Below are 17,488 nucleotides of genomic sequence, written 5' to 3'. Positions count from 1 at the left end.
GGCTAACCATTCAGGGAACAATTTGAAACTATGCTCAATGGGCTATAAAACTGCATACCGTTTGACCTACTAATACCGCTACTAGGTCTGTATCCCAAAGAGATCAAAGAAAAAGGATGAGGACCTATATGTACCAAAAATATTTATAGCTGATCTTTTTGTTGTGGCAAAGAATTGGAAATCAAGGGAATGTTGTAAGAAATGATGTATGGTATGTTTTCAGAAGAATCTGGGAAGACTTATATGAACTAATGCAAAGTGAAGTTAGCTGAAGCAGGAGAACATCATGTAAGTTTTCAGTTCTTCCATGTTGGTGTGATCTAAGGAGAAGTCTTTACTGTTCTCTTGGCCTGTGCTCTGGTCTGTGAGTTACCACAAGCACTCTTTTTCTGCCATGGAACTGTGAGGAAAGTTCCTCCTCCACTGTGACCACAAGCGCTGCTGTACTTGGGTTCCTCCTCGCTCTAGTACTGTCACCGAGGACTGCAGCCTGGATCTGAATATGGGCAAAGCAACAGAGTTCTGCTTCAGTGCTAGCAAATGAACCCCTGTAATCTGATCAGTTGTTTGACCACTTTACCATTTGTGGGCTGAGAGTTCTGGAAACAGCTGCTGCTGCTGCTACTGGTGATTCAATCACTCCCAAGGCCTGCTCCTGGTTTGTTGGAGCCAGGTCTGTGCTGGCATAGCCTGAGCTGGACTGTGCTTCTTTCTCACCCTGGTGCAACAGACTTTTCCTGTGACCTTACAAGTTGTCTTGGGCTGAAAATTTGTTTCACTCATCTTTTTTTTTGTGGGTTCTGATGCTCTGGAATTTGTTTAGAGTAATTTTTAAAGGGTATTTGGGTGGGTTTGGAGGAGAGCTCAGGTAAGTCCCTGCTTTTACTCCACAACCTTCGCTCAGCCTCTGAGGAACCTTCTGTGTTTAAGCCCCATTAAATGAGAGCAATTGGTAATTTATCTGTGTCTTACCTCAGAAGTATACCTGTGTGGGCATAAATTGAATTCACATTTTCCTGACTTGAAGGTCAGCCATTCCTTCACACTATTAGATTTCTCATACATACATACATACTACATACATACATACATGCATGCATATACACACACATACACACACATATATATGCATATACATATATATGTATATGTGTATATGTATGTGTATATATATGATATATACACACATATCTACACATACACACAAACAGGTGGACATTGATACATATTTATTTTAGGATTCTGTTAGGTTCTTGTGACCTCTAACTGCCAGATTTATGATTAGTAGAAAGGTGCACAATGGTCGATGAGATAAGCTGAACCTAGAGTCAGGAATAAGTAAATTTGAATGAGTCTTAGACACTTACTGCTTTTGTGGTTTTGGGCAAGTAATGTAACTTTTTTTTTTCCTGTCTCAGTTTCCTCATCTATAAAATAGATATAATAATAGCTCCTACTTCCAAGGTGTTTGTGAAATATTTTCCAATTCTTAAGAACCGTAAAATACCACTACCGCCACCACCACTACCATTATTACTACGGCTGTTGCTACTATTAATACTGCTACTTATTATTATTGTTGTTGTCATTATTATTTATTTATTATCATTATTATTATTATTATTATTAACCTAGACTTAGAAGGCAACTCAGATACTATTTCGTCCCTTCATTTTACAGATGAGGAAACTAAAGATCATGGACATTAATGGATTCCTCTGTGTTACACAGAGAGAAGGTAAAACAAGTGGGATTTGCTCCCAAGTCTTACAAATTCAGTGCACATATGCTTTTCACTTTCTCTTATTACCTGTCACACAGATAAGTTGAAATGAATAAAGAATGATTCAGAAAATGTTTTAAAAAATCATAATTGACTTTGACCTTGTGCTATGAATTCATTATTGCCTAACTAGATAACCATTAAGTAGGGAATGAATCAAAGAAAGGTTTTCAGGGGCTGACCCAGAATTTTTGGGTAACATTAAAGAATAATCCAAGATATATGAACAGAGGGTCATTTTACAACCTGAAAAACAAAGAGCCAGGTTATCAGTGGCCATCCAGATGCATTCCAGATGAAAGCGAATTTGGGTGCAAGGCTCATTTCCAATATCTACAATCTGTGTGACCTAGAGCAGATTATTTAGATTCTGCTTAATTTCCTCATTTATGAAATGAAAGGAGAGTGTGAACAAGATGACATCTATGGTTACTTTCAACTCTAAATCTATGGTCCTAAGCTCTTGGATCATGGATTAGCAATGGTGTTTTCTTCAGTTGATCAGGGGCACTTTAGGAGTGTAAAATATAAAAAAGAATATGGAAAATTGTAGAGTTTTGCATTGTAATAGACCTTAGTATCACTCAGTGTAACATCTTACACAATATAGAGATCCCCTTGACAACACTCTGCAAGAAGACCTTTTAGTTTCTTAGGATTTCTGGTGATGGAGAACACAGTATTTCAGTAAGTAACCCATTCCATTATTGGACAGCTGTGGTCATTAGAAAGTTATTCCTTTTGTTGAGAAGACAACTGTCTTCCTGAATTTAAGTTGTTTGGTTCAAATTCTGCCCTGTGGAGCAACACACATCTGAGTGCTCAGGCACCATAGCCCTTTAAAAATCAGAAGACAGCTATCATTCCCTTCCTCCTCCCCCCACCAAGTCTCTTATTTTCCCAGATAAACACCCACAAGTTCTCTCTTATGATGTTATATAATATCATTTCAATTTATGTAATATCATTTTTTATCAATTCCTTGATGCTGGACATCTTATTCTGTACATTGTGTAATTCAGCAATGTACCTTTAAAATGTTGTGTCCAAATGCAGCAAGATACTCTAGATGTTTCCTTATTAGTACAAATTACAGTAGAACTTTGATTACCCTTTTCCTTACCTTTATGCTTAAATGCATTTTCAAATTGCATTAGCATAGTGGGGAGGGGGTGAGGCACAGCCAGACTATCAACACATTGAGAAAATAAATCCTTATTTCACTGAACTCATCATTATTCTCTCTTTCCTGAGGTCTAGAGGTCTAACTTCTTTGAGTTCTATCAAGAAAAAAATCTTACTGGCCTTTTAAAAAATATTAATAAGATAGTCCAACAGATATGGAATAGCATTTGCATTACATGTTCCATTATGCTTAGGAAACTAAAATTCCAGGCTCCAACAGTCTAGGAAGAAGGTATTGTATCAATGACAGGAGTAAAATGAGTTACTGCCTGTGATTGTATTATCCACATTGCTTTGAGAGAAACCCAGGAAGTGAGATTAAATAGTCTTGGGGAGGGAGCACTGTGTCAATGACAAGAGAAAATTAAGTTAGCCAAACAAAATTGCATAGGGTGTCAATCCCAAAGAGATGGATTTTTTGAGGATATACAGAAAGGAATTTTGGAAGAAGAAGTTAGTTTCTATTTTGTCCCCAAAGAAGAAACAGATAAACAAAAGGGAGGTAAAGTGGTGGTCATCTAAATGGTAGAAGGTTAGAGGTTTCAAGAAAGTCATTTTGTCAAAAAAAATTGCACATATAAATTGGCATGCAGACATTTGACATTTCGTAATTAGAAATTCATTCCTTTGGCTTACGTAAGCCAGACTCTTTATTACTAATTATAATGCAAATATCACTAGCATATTAAACCTTAATAGTTAGCTACTGCCCATGTGAATTACTTTATCAAATCCTTTTCTGAAGAATAAATTATTGGGCAATGTACAAGAAAATCCAGAGTTCCTTAAGAGGAAGATGAAGTTGTTACCAGGGAACAAATAATGATGGGTAAGATAGGAGCTGGTGGAAGTATAGTCAACTCAATTAAATAAATAATAAAATGATATGCTGGGGATAAAATGGGGACCAACTGACTTTCATTAAATGAACCCCTGAGTCCAGTGATGTATGCTAGGGACGAATCAATTTAAAAAGAGTCAAATCAATTAAATAAATAATTGAATGTCTACCGCACTGGAGATTAAAAAAAATGGTGGAGTGAGACAATTTAACTACATACTTAAAAAGCCTACTATGCTGGGGGGAAATGAATGTTGGTTTGCATAGTAAACGTCAGAGTGCCCTGTGACATGTACTAGGGACAAAAAGACAAAAACAAAAACAAAACACTGCTTCCTTTGAATGGGTAGTGGGAGTGGGAGTTGGGACGGGGAACTGCAATGAAAAAATTGTGTGGATTAATAACAACTGGGCTAATTGGGGAAAACCTCTTGCAGGAGTTGGAACTTGCATTAAACAAACCTTCAGGAGAGCTAAGAATGTCAAGAGGAATGTGTGAGACAGGGAACATTTCACCCACCAGGGACAACTTCCATGAAACCCCTGTCCCAAAGGCTATTGGCTCCGGACTCTTTCCTCTTCAATGCAGATGCATACCTTGCCCAGTCTCAACAATGAAGCAGAATTGACAAGAGGAGAGTTCCAGCCTTCTTCAGTCTTCTTCAGTACTTTACCAAAGTACTGAGCTGAGTTACTTTACACCTGATGAGATAGCACCTTCTTTTGTATTATCCGGCATATATCCTCCTATATATAACTTCTCTTGTTTCTGTTTTGCTACCAATTTGTATTATGGGTTTTCCTTGCTATTGATATGTATATGGGCTGTGTAACTGCTATTTGGTGGGAAAGGGGTCACCCCAGAAATATGTACAAAGTTATCATAAGTTAGATTGAATCAAATCATATTTTCTAGGCTAATAATATTTAAGGGAACTGATATAATTCTGCCCAGGTACTCTCTCTAATAACAGAAGAGGGGCCTACAGCCTCAACTTCCTTCTTCCCTTCCTGGAAGGAATTAAAGTATCTGTTGGAGGAGACTGGGCCGGCTGGGGTTTGTGGAGAAGAAGCTAGAGATTTCTGTTCTGCCTTTTAGACACCAACAACAGACCTCAGCACAGGTGGACTTACCTACATCTGTGGTCTCTGCTTACATCTACAAAGGCTGAGAGGTGGGAGATGAAGTGGTATTTACAGGAAAGAAACCATGAATAAGCTAGCCTGACTAGAGCATAGAATGCAACAAGGGGAGTAATCTGTAATTAGCATGCAGGGATAAGCTAGAGCCACATTGTGAAGGGCTTCAAACACCAACAGAAATTATATTTCATCTTAGAGACAGTAGGTAGCCACTAGAACTTTCTGAACAGGAAAGTGACATGGTCAAACTTTTGATTTAGGAATATAAACTCTGTAGCTGGGTGGTAAATGAATTAGAAAATTATTGTAATAATCCAGGTGAGAGAAGATTAGTTTATGAAACAGGGTAGTTGTGATGTGAGTGTAGGAATGAGGATAGATTCTTGGTAACTGGGGGGGATGTGGATTGACAGCCAAGAGTCAAGGAAGACTCTAAGACTTGGAATTCAGTTTTGAGCTACCCAAGGGACATCCAGATGAAGGTATTCAATGATCACTTTTGGATAAACTGGAATTGAAGAAAGTAAAAGACACAGAGTAAAGGGAGAAAGAAAGGAGGAAAAATAGAAGAATAGAAGAAAGCAGGAAAGAGTCCTAGAGTGAACAAACAAACATAGTTCTAAATAGATAGGAGGGGAGCTGAGTGAGTAAAGTGTGAAAACTACCCAAAGGAAAAAAAAATGCCTAGTTCCTAGGAGATGCTTTATAAGTGCTTACTGGTTAATTGAGGAGTAGGTTCAGTTCTTAGCTGTTCTATTTATTTCCCTTGGCAAGTTATTTTACTCTCTCTTATGCTTTCTTCATCTGTAAAATAAGAGTATCAAGGATGTCCAACTCAAGTATAAGCAGGTGCCTACTAAAGTGCACTTGAGGGACTCTGGGGGCTACATGTTGAATTAAAAAACTCAATATTACTATTATCTATGTTCTATTGCATTTTATTTATTTTCTTAAATGTTTGCCAATTACTTTTTAATTTGTTTGAGACAACATTTGGAGAGGGGAGGGTAATGTTGCATGTGCCTACTGAGTGTGAGTTTGACAACTCTAGATGTTTGTTTTTATTTTCTGATCACTTCTAATGCTAAACTATGTGATTTTTTGATAAGTAAATAACAAGCACAGACCACTGAAACATATCTAATATAGGTATTGAGTTGAAAAAATGCATATTTTATTTTGAAATAATTATGCCTAACAGAGGACCACAGAAATTGAACAAATATATCATTTGGCACTGGGTAACTGATATGCTTGTTTTAAGCAATCAGCAGCACAGACTGTGTCATGCTGTAGCCAAATGGCATTTAAATCTCCCCAATTTTTGCCTTCCAGTTTTTCAGTCTTTTACTTTGAATTTTGTGTAGATTCTTTTAATAGACTCTGATCTGTAGAGGCAACAGCTTTAAAAGTTTCCAACCCCACCAAAATTCTTCATGAAGGCTTTGCAAAAAGGAAGGAATCCTGACAAAAATCTCAGGAAGATTTATATCTTATGAGCATTTTCTATTTTTACCTTCATGAATCTCATATTTCATATTTCTGAAAAAAATTATTTCATACATACCACAATAACCTATATAAATACTAATTTTGGCAGGTTTTACTGTTTTCTATTTTAATATGATTTCCTTCAATTACTGCCCTAAATTAATTTAATGAAACTCTTCTTTTAAATATTTTAGAAGAAAACTAGATTGTGTGATTTCAATTTCAGCTTATCAGTGTAATCAATGTAATTAAATTAATATTTATAAATAATAAATAGAGATTAATATAAGTTAATGATATCCTGGGTATTAAGTGTAGGATAGGTACAAGACAGGTAGATAGTTATATAATAAGAAAAAAAAACCACATTTCTGCAATTTTTATTGGCAGAATTCAACATATAATTGAGTATAGTTTTTTTTCTTTGTCATAGAGGTCTAGTACTGGGAAAGGTTAGAATAGAAGGAAAGCAGAAAGCTAAGTGAAACAGTGTCTCTGATAAAGGCCTCATTTCTCAAATATATAGAGAACTGAGTCAGAAACATGAGGATACAAGTCATTCCCCAATTGATAAATAGTGACAGGATATGAAAAGGCAGTTTTCAGATAAAGAAACCAAAGCTATTTATAGTCATATGAAAAAAATGCTCTACATCAATATTGATTAGAGAAATGAAATTAAAACACTCTGTGGTACCACCTCACAGCTAGCAGATTGACTAATATGACAGAAAAGACAAATGAAAAAATGTTGGAAGGAATGTGGGAAAATTGATGGAGTGGTGAACTTATCCAACCATTCTGGATATCATTTTGGAACTATGCCCAAAGGGCTATAAAACTGTACATACCTTTGACCAAGCAATACCACTACTAAGAGAGTAAAAAAAAAAAAGGGAGGGGGGGAGAAGTGACCTATTTGTATAAAAAATTTTTAGTAGCTCTTTCTGTAATCACAAAAAATTGGAAATTGAGGGCATGTCCATTAATTGGAAAATGACTGAACAAGTTTTGGTATGTAATTATAATGGAAAACTATTGTGTCATAAGAAGTGACAAGCAAGATACAAGCAAGATGATTTCAGAAAAACCTGGAAAGACTTATATGAAGTAAATCAAAATGAAGTGAACAGAGCTAGGAGAACACTGTATACAGTAATAGCAATATTATATGATGATCAACTATGAATGACAGCTATTCGCAACAATATAATGATACAAGACAATTCTGAAGGACTCATGATGAAAAATGCTATTCATCTACAGAGAATGAGCTTATGAAGTCTGACTGCAGATTGAAACATACTGTTTTTCACTTTATTGGTTTTTTGTCTGTTTTCTTTCACAACATGACTAATATGGAAATATGGTTTACATGATTGCGCATGTATAACATATCAAATAGCTTACCATTTCAGGAAGGGGGGAGGGGAGAGAGGGTGGGAGAGAATTTGTAACTCAAAATTTTAAAAAAAGTTAAAAATTATTTATACATGCAATTGGGTAAAAATAAAATATTATTTTAAAATATAATAGGTTCTTCTTGGAGGGTGATAACATTTCTCTTAATTGAGGCTTAACTTCAGTGTTCATTATCACCAGAATTGATAGTGAATGTTCTGTTAATGATGATCTGTAAAGACATTTCATGTATTTCATCTTTGAAAACTTCTTTTCATACAGATAGGTATTGCTATATACTGATATCAATCCATGGGTGTTTGATTTTGTTGAGCATATTCATCCCTTGAAGGCATTTATAGAAACCTTTGAGATTCTTCTCTATGTATTTGCCTTTCAGAATGTCATTACATTATAGATTAGTCACTTCCAGTTGAAGGTGATGTGGAAGCTACTCAATTGTACAGTTAAATGGAATTTGAAATATGGTTATTTCTTTTGTATTACATCAAGATCCAAAACACGCTGCCAGAACTGTAGTTTGAGCTTGGGAAATATATCCATTGCACATTTGTGTGGGAATGGATATTTACTTTCTGTTCTTAACTTTTTTTTTTTTTGGCTAGGCAATGGGGTTAAGTGACTTGCCCAGGGTCACACAGCTAGTAAGTGTTATGTGTCTGAGGCCGGATTTGAACTCAGGTCCTCCTGAATCCAGGACTGGTGCTCTATCTACTGTACCACCTAGCTGCCCCTGTTTTTAACTTTTAACAGCCTTGAAAGTATATACAGGGAGTGGGAAGGGAATGGGCATTTATATAGCATCTATTATGTGCCAAGCACTATGCTACATGAGATAGTGCTATTATTGCCTACATTTTCCATTTGAGGAAACTAAAGCAACAGGGTCATATAGATAGTAAATATTTGAGGATGGATTTGAAATCAGATCTTACTGACTGTAGGCCTAGACTTCCATCCACTGCCCCATTTAGGCCTCTCTACATAGCAGTTTAATATTATTTGTGATTCAAACAATGTTTGTTGTTGCCTAACTTTACCACAGTATGTTTTACATATAAATAATGTTTTGACTTGTAACTTAGGTTGAATCCATTAAAAAACATTATCAAGTCTATAGCAAAAGCTAACTTCCAAAGCCACTCAGTGTTCTATAATAGCTTTTGAAAGAGGTTCTCCCATTCAGAAACATTTCAATTTCTATCTTAAACTGAAGTAAAAAAACAAAAACACATAATCAGTTTTTCTCTGCTTTTCTTGTCTTGACATAATGGGTATGCACTGTTAATAATTTAAAAAGTATCATGATATGGTGACACTTCTCACACTCAATTCTCTTATTGAGTTATAACTATGCCATTGTGATTTGTAGTGCATTCAACAGTAATGCAAAGAAAGATGAGAGCTGAACATAAGGTCTCTGTTGCAACTACTCAACATGGCCACTGTAATACAAAAGCACTAATTGACAATACATAAATGAGTGAACATGGCTGTTCCAATAACTCTTTATTTAAAATGTAAAAAAAAAAAACCCAAACCAAAACATTCTTAGCTCATAGACCATACAAAAATAGGCTATGAGACAAATTTACCTAGAGTTGCTTACCCCTGGCCTAGATGAATGATGACAAGAGCTTGAGTTACCATAATTACTCTGTGAGTGGATGTGGTTCTGGGTGGGGGGGATCGTGTATGAAATATAGAAGTAGGAAAAAAAGACACTATTTGGCACTGTATATGTGAGATAAGTTCAATTCTGTTTTAGCAGGCAAAACTAAAACATGAACATAAAATATAGAATTATGTTCTGTGAAGTTACTTAAAGCTCTACACATTACCTATTAATTTTAGCTATTTAGTAAATACTTGTTAAGGACAAAAAATCTGCAAAACTCTAAGTAAAAATAAGTGATAAAAAAGAAATCTATAATTTAAGTAAAAATAAATTTTGAGAAATTTGTTCTTTGACTTTATAATACATAAGAAATCCTGTTACCTAAAGAAATGGAACCTGGTGATGATTTTTTTAATCATTCACTTGTACCAGATTGGATATCTGGGAATATAATCTCCTATAAAAATCAAGTCCAAAGTGGATTATCACGTTTATTTCCATCCCTCCATATCACTTTTAGAAATAATGTTTAGAACTGGAATGGCAAATCTCTAGGTGATTTCGTTCTCTCTCTCTCTCTCTCTCTGAAATTGTGAATGAACAAGGCAAGAACATAGTGAAGGGAGTTTGAGTCTTATACATGTACACCATAGTAGTTTAACAGCGTTGTTGACCTACAATGAACACTTGATCTAAACCTGTCATGTGTGTTTGATGAATGTTTTCCATAGACAGGAGCCCATCAGATTGGAGTCACAATGAAGCATTGAATTTTGGGGAATCGTGTTCAGAATCGTAGAAAAGCTGGTTCCTGAAGAAGTAGCAGGGTAAATGCTATGAAGAGACAACGTAGCACTGCGTAGCACTGCCACACAAGCTCCTTCAAGTAAAGTTATAGGAAATAAAACAGCATTACACCTGCTCTGATTCAGTCTGCTTGTGCTTCCTGATTTGCTTCCTGCCGATTTCTCCTACTTTGTAACACTCCTGTGGATACTTTAATGACTCCTCAGCTAATACCCTCTATTGAGCTATTCTTGGCCTCACATAGCATCTTCTGCTTTTCGGGATCACAATTTTGAAATATGTTCTCCTTTCCCAGGAGTTTTCCCACCATCCTTTTCTTCTATTAATTACACCTAATCACTGGCACTAGTTGGCCCCATGCTTCATAGAGGATGGAAATTGAGCAGAATACTGCTACATCAAGGGTTTCGTTCACAATCACTGACCAGGTGATCAATCTCTAATTGTAAGAATTATATAGGGGAGAAGTATCGAGTAAGGATCAAATGAGAAAGTTAGCAGACTGAAGCCACTCTCTTCATGTCAGAAATTTGGTATGTAATTCATAAGAGGTCTCATGAAAGGACCAAAAAAAAAAAAGATTAAACCAATCAATTAAATAAAAACTAGGAAACAAGAGTGTATGTGATAGGTTTGGAGGAGCATACAATCAGAAAAAAAATACAGAAAGAAGGATATTTTTTCAGTGTCCAGAAAATGCTGAGTGGTTGGGTTTTAATTTCTATTCTATCTAAGAGGAGCCAAGGCCCAAATGAGGATCAGCTGGGGTTGACACATTTTAATTTATTTGGAAAAGAACTGGCTAAGGAATGTTGTTGTTGTTGTTGTTGTCTTTTTTTTTTTTTGGTATAATTTAGCATGACCAACTGTATTCCATTCCCATTTAAGATTGAGCAAGAGGTGCAAACTGCAACATGATGGTTGAAGTTACATGCCAGTCATTCAATAAATAAAAACATATTGAGTATCCAAAGTTCTTATTACACAGCATTATATAAACTGCTTATATTGTCTGGCAATGAGATTGCCTACCACAGTGGCTGGTAGGATTCATTTTATAATGATCTTTTAAAAGGTGTAATTTCTGGTTTTTTTCTGGGATTATTTGGATGCTATCTTAGGATATAGGCAAAGCAATGGTTCTAAATAGTCTCTTAGGGGCAGCTAGGTGGTGCACTGGATAGAGCACTGGCTCTAAAGTCAGGAGGACCTGAGTTCAAATCCAGCCTCAGCCCCACACACTTGACACTCACTAGCTGTGTGACGCTGGGCAAGTCACTTAACCCTAATTGCCATAAATCAATAAATAATTTTTAACCCTGTATATTCAAAGAATACAGTTGATGCCAAATTAATAATTGATATTTTAGCACTAAATATATTATTTAGGGGCAGCTAGGTGGTACAGTGGATAGAGCACTGGCCCTGGATTCAGGAGGACCTGAGTTCAAATCCGGCCTCAGACACATAACACTTACTAGCTATGTGACCCTGGGCAAGTCACTTAACCCCATTGCCTAAAACAAACAAACAAACAAAAACTAAATATATTATTTAGAGAGTACCATTAATGAATGTTTAAATGCTCAGGGTGGGATAATGATTTCTGTTCTAAAGGGGGCTAATCCCAGGCCCAGAACTATTTAACATTTTAATTAGACAGGAAGTTGAAATCATGCCTATTAAAATATGAATGGCAACATTTCAACTTGATTTTTTTTTCCTATACTGGGTGATTCTTATATAAAAGGTAATACAATTGTCTGAATGTTGTGATGAATTAGATATATTTTTACAATCTTTGAATGTTAATGTTTTAAATGTAAATATTTTAAATTTTGGAGATAATTATACCAAGAGGGTGGAAGGCAGCAATGAGCTGATAGGGTTATCAGTCCTGCTCCAATTTACTTGCCACTCCTCTGACAATTTACCCCAGTTCAAGATACTCTGTGAGAATTCATGCCCACAAAACTATGGCTCATATCATTTCAATCACGTGTTTATGCTTGTGAGTCAAACAGAGACCATATTAGTGCATAATTTTGAGTCAGTCTCCCAGAAATACACACACTATCAGTGGGAAAGGGGGACACAACTAGAGAACATTCTTGGAAAGGCATGTACATTATATGTGTGGCCAAGGCCATGCTCATATGTGGAGAAACAACTCATATCTCCAGGGCTACAACAGATGTTCATAGCTTCTTATCACGTCATCGCTTTAGTCCTGCTGGTCTTATGGCCACTTTTGAGCAAGCAGTATCTGATATAAACTGTTCCAATGGGCTTGTCGTCACTGCTGGACATCTCAACCGGGCATGTTGTCTGAAAGATTCTTTCTGTTACCAGCTTCTTCTTTCATATGGAGTTGTCAGTTGAGGTACTACCTCTTCCCCATAAGAAGAGGAAGGCTTTGCCAACTCTTTTTTAGCTTAAAGAAGAGAGGGTTGAGCTTCAGCTCTCCCTGTGAGAAAGACAGGCGCTTCACACACCCTGTCATCATACCAGGAAAACAAAAACAAAAGCAAAAATCCAAACACATCAGAAGCATATGCTATATAAGGACAGAAATCTGTAAGCTCTCGTTATCTTGGCTATCTGCAGCTTCTCACTATATAAAGAGTTTTTAGCTTCTAGGTGTCAATTGCTTTGGGAATCCAGAACAGCCACTTATATAAATAGGATCTACAGGCATTTAGACGGTCTTTGAACAACTTTGACAATCTTTTTTTTTTTTATTTTGAGTTCCAAATTCTATTCCTCCCTTTTTTGCCTCCTCCCTCATCAATGATGCAGGCAATTTGATAAAGATTATACACATGCAGTCTTGCAAAACATGTTTCCATATTAGTCATGATGTGAAAAAAAAAACCCACAAGTCCCCTCCCCCACAAGAAAAAGGAAAAAAATAAAGTTAAACAAAAAATATGCTTTGATTTACATTCACCTCCATCATTTCTTTTTCTGGATGTGGATAGCTTTTTTTCAGCATAAATCCTTTAGAATTTTCTTGGATTATTGTATTGATCAGAATAGGTAAGTTATTCAGTTCATCATTGTACAGTATTGCTGTTACTGTGCATGCTCATCCTGATTCTGTTTATTTCACTTTGCATCAGTTCATTTAAATATATGCAGGTTTTTTTTTCTTCAAACTATCCTGCTTATCATTTCTTACAGCAAAATAGTATTCCATCAATCATATACCACAACTTGTTCAGCCATTCCTCAAATGATGGGCATTTCCTCAATTTCCAATTTGTTAGTACCACAAAAAGAGCTACTAAATAATATTTTTGTACAAATAGATTCTTTTTCCTTTTCCTTTGATCTTTTTGAGATACAGACCTAACAACTTACATCATTCTTTTAGATACTTCAAGACTGGTCTTTGTTCCTGATAGAGAATTCTAATGAAAAGTTTATTTCTGAATGACAGTAATAACTAATATACTCTTTCATTTGCATATCTGTAGCAATTTCTGCCTGAACTCAACCACCATTAAACTGTACTTGTCCTTATGCGTTATCTTACACTCAAGTACTAAACATTGGATAACACCTCTTGCACAAAACTAATTGCCTAAAAGTTCCAGATGAAGAACTTAATTTTCTATGAAATGTAGTACTCTGTTTTAGTTCAACATGGCTTCTGACAAGACCAAGCAAATGATGCTGGGAGCTCATGCTATTAAAAAACATGTAAGCTCCTTTTCACTTTTTTTTTTGTATTTCTTTAATAAAATTATCTCTACTCCTACACTGAAGTTTTCATTGCCATGGTATTCTTTGTGTAATGCAAGTTTTGGCAATACAAAAAGTGTCTGAAATGGAGTATCTTCATGTAGAAAACTTTGAAAGCCTATTTCCAGAAGAACCCAAATGGTGAAGAGCCTACACTGTGGTTCAGTTGGATAATAATGTGTGGAAAAAGCAAACTCTGACTGTGGAAGCATTCCAAAGGACATTAGAGCTACAACTGTGATGCTTCAACCTTATTCATTTCTGGAGTATCTTAATGACTCACTTGCTTATGTAGTATGGTGAGGAAAGTGGTGTCTCTCACCTTGAGGATTTCAAACATTCAGGAGAATAAGGTATAGGAAATCCAAGTTCTAGCACCCAGCATGATGTCCTGAGAAATGAGTATGAATCTTTAAATATGCCCTTCTCGAATTTTTCTTTCTCTTTTTCTTTTTCTAGTAAGGTAGATGGTGGAAGAGATTGTTGATTTTTTTTTTAGACAGGTGGAAAGATGATAGAAATGTGAACTGTTGCATGAATTTTAAGATAGTCATTATTTTTAGCTTTACTGAACTTGTACCTTTTTACAAGAGACTTTCATGAAGTAGTAATAATCTATAAATGTATATAATGTAAAAAGAAAGCCTAACAGACTGAAAGTGACAAAAATAAATAAATAAAAGGAGCAGTCTTCAAGAGTACTTTCAGGTTCCCCACTCAACTTCTGTTTGTGAGAATTCTCTCATTAGATTGTAAGCTCCTTTAGGTCAGGGAGTATCTTTTTCTTCTTTGTTGTGTCTGGCAGATAGGAGGAGCTTGATAAATATTTTGACTGACTGAGAATGCCTATGCTGTACTTGCAGTCATAGAATTAAAGAACTAGAGCAGGAAGTGATCTCACACACCCGGAAGTCTCATTTGTTTTTGTCCTCATTTTCCCATCATTTCTGACTTTTCATAACCCCATTTGGGGTTTTCTTGGCAAAGTTACTGGAGTGGTTTGTCATTTCCTTCCCCAGCTCATTTTACAGGAGGAAACTGAAGCAAACAGGGTTAAGTGGCTTGCCCAGGGTCACTCAGCTAGTAAGTGTCTGAGGCTGGATTTAAACACTGGATGATGAATCTTCTTGACTCCATTCTGTTCCTGCCTATCCACTGTGCCACCTAGCTACCCTTCCTCATTTTTACCAGTGAGCAAATTGAGCCCCAGAAAGGTTAAGTGACTTGCCCAAAGTCACACAGATACTAAACATTAGAGGAAGAATGTGAATTAACATCCTTCTCCTACAGTGCCAGAGCTTTTTTGCTGTTATTTGTTTCCTTGTGCCACAGTTGGTTTAGCACCCCCCCAAAAAAAATCCTTTGGATCTTTTATTCACATGATCAAACTAAAAATCTGAAAGAGTCAATGACAACAACAACAAAAATATGTGAAGCTGCTAGACTTCGGCCTTCTACCTCAATCCTTCGTTCTTAATTCCAGCCTTTATTATGCTCACATGGTACCTAACAAGCCTTCCCAGGTCTGAACCAACCAACTGGGGTGTAGAGGTGAAGATTTTTCTTTGTGGCTTCATTGGTTTTTGCCACAAAGTGCTTCACCGAAAGCATTTCCATAGAAGCATCAGAATCAGTCCCTTCATTGTGATTATTATGTCACTCATCTCCATCCCTTCAGGCAAAAACTATGAACTAGGCTATAGAAACCTAATCCATTTAAGACTGGCACTCCACCCTTCTTAGAGTTTGCCAAAATTGAGTGTCAGCTTCAAGAGCCTGGAAGGATCCAACAGATATGATGGACATTATTTGTGCAAGGTTAAAAGGAAAAGAAAAAAAGAAGTGATATCTTTGTAGCCATACACCACCACAGAGAGGCTATCTGACATATAGAGGTAGCTAATGAAAGAGATACAAGTTGTTTTTTTGGGTTTTTTTGTTTGTTTTGTTTCTCTTCATGGGCAGAGAGGTAAAGATTGTAGTGCTGGGGGCAGAGGTCTTTAATTATGCAGATAGTTCTGCTATCTGTCTCCTCCAGAAAACAGAACATCCAATAAAATCCTAGAGTGGCTTTGCTGAAAAAGGCAGAGGAAATGAGAGTGGACATTACTTGTTTGGATCTTATTTTGACCAACTGGGACTCAACTTGTAGAGGTGATGGTTGAGAATGAGAGAGGTAATAGAGGAAATAGTCATTCAACACAATTTTATTTAGTTAGCTCTTGTGTGCGAGGCACTGTGCCACATGCTAGACATCCAGAGAAAAAACAGAATCAGTCCTTGCCCTCCACATTTTAATGGTTGAGACAAGTACACACACACACACACACACACACACACACACACACACACACACACACACAGAGATACATAAATCAAACAAAATGAAAAGGTAAAGAATGAGCAGGGTGTTTTGAAAGACAATTAGTAGGTTATCTGAATGAAATAGAGAATTAGTCTACTCTTTTTTTTCCCCCAGCAATGTGGACATCAGTGAGCTTAAGGATCCTCCCTAACGAAAATCCCTGGACTATTCATGAATTATCAGCAGGATGATTTTATTGCAAAGGAATGCCGAGCAGTTTAGGGACTTCCTTTGAAGCTGGTGGAAGAATCACAGTTCCAAAGTTTATACATTATAGTAAATCTCTCTTTATTTCCTGTTCTTGGGAATATACCACTTCCTGGACTACCTAGTTTTCTAGAATGATGTCACCTAGAAGAACACAACCCTCTTACTTAGACTAACTCTTCTTGGCTGGGTTGTGCAAATAACTTCAGAGACCTCATGACGTTAATTCAGCGATTCTTAAAGTATCTTGCTTGTAATGGCTGTCTTTTACACTTTAGTGAAGCCTTTGGGCCCCTTCTCAGAATGTTTTTAAATGTATTAAATAAAATACATAGGATTACAAAAGAAACAAAATATATGGAAAATCATTACACACACACACACACACACCACACACACACACACATAAATGTGTGTATGATTGTCAATATGTTTTGTTTCCAGCACACATATATACATACACATACATATAAATGTGTATGTGTGTAAGTTCATGGATGCCAGGTTAAGAACCCCCATCTTTATTATAGCTTTTTAACCTTCCCAGATAGCCATTGTACAAGATACTTCAGGTGTAGGCAGCACCTTCATGATACTCAAGATATGAGATCTTATCTCTGGAAATGGGGTAGAGGAGCCTAAAATGAATGATGATAACATATCTGTCATGCTTTTTTTTTTTGATGGAGTTATGCAGAATTTTTGCCGTGTAGCTGGGTGGAGTAGTAGAGAGATTGTTGGGCATAGAACCAGGGAAGACCTGAGTTCAAATTTGACCTCAGACTACATAGGCAAGTCACTTAAGCTCTTATCTTCCATAGTTTCCTCAACTGTATAATGGAAATAATCTTAGTACCTTCCTCACAGATTTGTTGAAAA

The sequence above is a fragment of the Phascolarctos cinereus genome, unplaced genomic scaffold, assembly GCF_003287225.1.
Source record: "Phascolarctos cinereus isolate Bilbo 61053 unplaced genomic scaffold, phaCin_HiC Scaffold_9;HRSCAF=440, whole genome shotgun sequence".
NCBI lineage: Eukaryota > Metazoa > Chordata > Mammalia > Diprotodontia > Phascolarctidae > Phascolarctos > Phascolarctos cinereus.
The sequence above is the reverse complement of the archived record's forward strand: the minus strand, read 5'-3'. Positions refer to the sequence as shown.